A 5424-nucleotide genomic window follows, 5' to 3' on the forward strand; every position below is an offset into this window, starting at 1 on the left:
GACCTTATATGACTTTGTCCCCTCTTTCTTTAGATTTTAGTCTAGTCGAAGGAGGATCTAAAGCTAAATAAGCTAATTATTCATGTCTGTATGGGTCTGGAAAACATACTACATTATCCATGGCTGTATTACATCATGTCGAACCTGAAAGAATTGGGGAGACCAGAGCTCTTTTTTGATCCTGCCGAATTGTCAAAAAAGAGTTTGCTGGTTGAAGCAGGCCTTTTCTCTCAGGGTGGCCACAGGGCGTGAGGCTTCTGCGTTAACCAAGTGTTCCATGCATCAGTATGTCTTGGTGAAGTTAGTAAGCGGGATGGAACCTTACCTACACATGGAGATGCCTAGTTACCACCGTCAGTTGCTGGCCTGGCATGTTTCACCAGCTGATGTTCCCAAATGAAAGATCGTTTAAAGAATCTAATCTACCTGTTTGCGTGTGACACAATATTTCAATTTGTGAGTTTTACACATTGTTTTTTTTTTTTTTTTTCTTTTTTTCGAGTCAAACAGCATCCAAGTTTTATTAATTGATACGTTCTCAAACAGTCATGGCAATTGAGGCGAGACATGGGCTACATTACAACTCAGCACCCCACCGTCTTTCCCCAGTGGACCTGCAAATTTACTATAAAACCAATACAAATAAAATCTTTTTGAACAGGGAAAGATTAGAGTGAGGGTGGACACTTCACATTTATGTTTTTCTTAACAACAAATCACAAGCCTACCCCAAGGAACGTTTAAAACTGCAGAATTGAGCCAGAAGATAAAATTCATGTTGCCTCCAAGTTACAACCACGTTTGAGCCTTGATGCAGTCGTGCCCACTCTTACCCAGAACCCACAACTAATGCCTAGTAGACAATGTCACGTTTTTCTGAAATAGCTGCCCAAGTTAGACAGGAGTAAGTCTACAGATAGACGGAGGGGAAAATTGCCAATGGGGCACTGCAGATTAGATCGAATATGGTACTGAACGCCACAAACGATTCACTTGTAGCACAATGTAAAAATGCATTCTTGCACAATCCAGATATTTACTTTGGAGATCCACTTTTGCTCGTCCGGAAAAAAGGCCCTTTGAACTTCCAAGTTCTGTTTTAACAGTTAATGACAGAACATTTAGTCCCTCCCACAAACAAAGTTGTATGTGCTAACATAGCTTAAAAAAAGTAAAACAAAATCCTGCATTTTATAAAACCTGATAAAAAATAGTATTTCAAACTGTACAGTCACCAGAAGTACACAATTATCAAAAAGTCACACATTTTACTTTGCATCTCCAGCTCCTTCAGCTTTCTGTGCCTGATCAGATTTTGCATCGCCGTTTTCTGCTGGGTTGTTTGCTTCTTTGCTGTCCTTCCCCTTCTTGCCTTTTGGCTGTTTGTCGGTCTTCTAATTGGGGCCACTTTTTTAGGTTTGGGCTCGGCTTTTGGCGGGGCAGGTTTCGCAGACAACCGCGCCGATCTTCTCTGGGGCTCGTCTTTCCCTTGGACGCCTTAGCATCTCCGTCAGCCTTTCTCTTGGGCATGGTTGCGTATTACGAACGGGCAGCAGGTACAGAAGAAACCGGACTGGAGTTGTTGAGGATTGCTGAGAGGAAACACATTGTTTTTATTTGCCCCAGACTTAATACTCTCCGCTACAAATACATAAGGCCCTTTTGCTGTCTAGGAAAGTGGTGCAGGTGTTCACAGAAAGGTGAGACCAGTGCTCTTATTCTTGCAGCTTTTATCAACACCTAAAATATGTTTTTATGTGACATGGTTTTTATCAAGTGTCGAGTCTTTGTTAATAAGAATTGTATGTGGTCCTTTGACACACTGTACATAATCAAATCTGCTATTCTCTGATGGAGCTCCTATATGATCATGTGTTTTCAGACTTTGTAATAGGAGATTCTTTTTTGCTTATGTACTGAATGCATTTTGTTCCTGAAGGAGGTTTTTTTCTTGTGAAATGCTCCTTATGTTTATGTACTTGATATGCTGCTTTTCTCCTTTGGGATTTTTTTTATTAATCCTATTGTATGTGCATTTTAATGTATGTTCTACTTAATAAAGTATTTTTATTCTTTTATGATTTATTTAAAAATCGAATAAAGTGTATACGATGATGAGACAGAATGGAGACTGAGATGTCTGATTGTTTATGAGATGACCGTGTCGCTATTTGGTACCTTCCGGACTTTTTGCTACATTACAAACATCCATTTTTTACAAAGCACACATTTCCCTCAATATGTATATCTCTGTGCAGATGTCTAATGGTTGTCACTGCAGGTATGAGTCATGTGACGTTGGCGTTCCGCCTTTGGAGCTGCTGATTATACCTTCCAATGAGCAGACAGCATACATTGTTTTGTCAACTAGTACACTCTATGCCGCGGTAGTACTGCGATTTATATTTCTTCATAATGTGTGTCACCTCTGTACTTGCAATAAAAGCTGGCAGCAAGAAACTTAAAGGTGAGACATCTTCACAATCCCCCAGGCCGCCAGCAGGCAGCAACAGCTGTGCAAAGAACTGCAACCCGATATCTGAAATCGGCCTAGCCTGAACCCACCCTCCCCTCCCCCACAGAGCAGCTCTTCAGAAATCGAAACAAAAAGCGGGAACGTGGCTTGAGCCAGCACTCCCACGCCATACCACAGAGCATCTACGTGACAAATGAAGAATTCGAAAAACAATAGAATTAATAATTGGACGAAAGACAATTCCATCCTTAGTATCGTTTTATGTTCTATGAAGTTTTATGCATTTCTTACACGTATTGCGTGAATTTCTCAAAAGTTACATATCTGTTTTGTATTTTGAAAGAACCGTACAACGGATGGTAGACTGCATTATTGAATGGAAACAGATTTGCCAGCAGACAGTGTGTTAAAAGGAGGTTTTAATGATCGCCAGTACAGTGCACCTCCTTCAAGCCAGGTTTCAGCAGAAGGTTGTGGAAGGGAACATGTGAATGACGCTTAGTTCGGCTTACCTATTTACCAACGTATTGCAGGGCTTGCGAAAAACTCTACGCACCTTTTCATATATATCGTTTTTCACTTCTTTAAGAGGCAGAATTAATTCATTGTTGGGTCTGGCTGGACAGCTCAGCTGTCGGCAGACGTAATATGATCAACCTAAACATGGTTTCAGAAGCACTACAGAAAAGGGCTTTGCTCCATCCAATTGTTGATGGCTGGAAATACATGTTTGATTGTCCAGGAGTAGTACTTCCACAGAAAAAAGTGCTTCCATTCCACACAGCTGCGATTATTGTGTTTTTTTATCCAGCTGCTTTAGCTTGAACTGTCAGGGGCGCTCACCTTTGTTATGCTGTTCAAGTTTTACATAATTTACAATTTTTTCTTCTGGTAGAGGTACAGGTGGGAGGAGGACTCTCATAAGGAATGTATTGTAGTCCCAGCGCCCGCCCATTCGATCATTGCCATTAAAAAGATTTTCAAAATTGACAAGATAATAACACTGGTTGCAATAAAATGTGCAGAATTAACATGCAAGCTTCCATGAAAATAATTTGTTTAGAATGCATAAAACTGTAATGTTATTCTAGTTACGAGTACTAGGCATCACATGGCTAAAGCAACGCTGCTTGAAAAACAAGTTTGAATAGAAAATGATAAATACGCATAAAATATTTGATTCCTGATCTCTCCATGAACATGTTTTTCATAATAATAAGTTACAAATATAGTATCAAGTATTTCCCCAAAATGTTTCTATATACACAAACACCACTGTTGACACCTGATTAATTGTTGTTGTTTAATGGGGTAGTGAAGAATTCATACGTTGAAAAGCAGAGTTTAAAATGTGATCTGGACTATCTAACCTACCTGTTTTTCTCAATCAATAGTAATTCTGCAAAATGTTTTCTTTTTCGTTAATACAGATGTTTAGACTTCAACATAGACTATTGTTTAGAAACTTGATACTAGAAGGCCTAAGATATAATTAAACTAGGTCTGAAGAACAAGTTAGTTACCTTCGGTAACAATAAACCTGTAAGAAACATTAGTAGTGATAGATTCCTTACCTTAGAATTACCCCCAGGCGTCAGACTGGATCCGGAAAGTTTTCACCAGCAGTACCCCTGCGCGTTGGAAGGTGGCGTTGTGTGGCTCCGCGTCTGTCGTTGGTGTCGTGGTTGCCGAGATGACATCGCAACAGCTACTTAGACGCTGCCCTCACGCGCTGACATCAATTCTGTACATGACTTTCCTTGCTAGAAAAGGCAGAGCCATGCACAATACTGACAACTGGTGCCTTGAAACTAGGGCCCTGAAAAGGATGACCTTAACCCTAGAAATCAGTTCGCAGAACAGGGAGGATGGGTGGGGCGGTAAGGAATCTATCACTAGTAATGTTTCTTACATATATATCGTTACCGAAGGTAAGTAACTTGTTTATCTGAAAGAAACACATGGATTCCTTACCGCCCCATCTGCCCGATGTGAAAGGCAGTTACAACCTTTGGAAGAAAGGCTGAACGTGTCCTGAGCACAACCATGTCCGGATAGACAGATAGAAAAGGAGGCTTACAAGAAAGAACCTGGAGCTCACTCACTATTCTGTCAAAGGTGATGGCAACCAGGAAAGCAGTGAGTCAAGGTCAGCAGACGAAGAGGACAGTTGTGCAAAGGCTCAAAGGGAGCGCACATTAAATATGTAAGGACCAGGTTCAAGTCCCACTGTGGCTGATCAGGCAGCCTGAGAAAGGCCGAAATAGCAGAAAGCTAGCTCTTGATAGTACCCAGAGCAGAGCCCTGCTGGGCCAAGGAAAGAAGGAAAAGAAGAAATTTTGAAAGAGGGGCAGAAAGGGGATGGACAGCTTTTGCTGTGCACCATGCCACAAATTTGTTCCACCTGCAGGCGTATACCAACTTAGTGGAGGGACACCTGGCTGCCAGAATGACATCACAGAGTTCAGGAGGCAAGTCAAAAGGAATCAACTTCCGCCGCTCAATCTCCCCGCAAAGAGGTGGAGATTGGACAGGTTCGGGTGGAGGATCATCTCCCGCTGCTGCGACAGAAGATCCTCCCAAGGAGGCAATCGGATCGGGGGATCGATCGTCATACTGAGTAGCTCGGGATACCAAACTCTTCGAGCCCAGTCCGGCACCACCAGAATGACTTGGGCCCGGTCGTGCCTGATCTTCTTCAGCACTCTGGGCAGAACTGGTATAGGCGGAAAGGCATATCACAAACGGCAACTCCACTCGGGACGAAAAGCGTTGCCTAGCGAATGCCACCTTGGAAATTCCAACAAGCAGAATTGCTGATATTGCGCGTTCTCTTCGGTGGCGAATAGATCTAACCAAGGCCCTCCCCGCTGTCAAAAGAAACCTTGCCCCACGTCCGAGTGAAGATGCAATTCGTGATCCATCTTGCACCTGTGGCTGAGTTTGCC

General features: G+C 42.3%; 1 pseudogene; it reads right to left on the reverse strand.

The window, feature by feature from the left end:
• Positions 1–470: 470 nt before the first annotated feature.
• On the reverse strand, positions 471–1596 carry LOC144798438 (non-histone chromosomal protein HMG-17 pseudogene; annotated as a pseudogene).
• Positions 1597–5424: the final 3828 nt, after the last annotated feature.

This window comes from Lissotriton helveticus, chromosome 12, assembly GCF_964261635.1.
Source record: "Lissotriton helveticus chromosome 12, aLisHel1.1, whole genome shotgun sequence".
Taxonomy (NCBI): domain Eukaryota; kingdom Metazoa; phylum Chordata; class Amphibia; order Caudata; family Salamandridae; genus Lissotriton; species Lissotriton helveticus.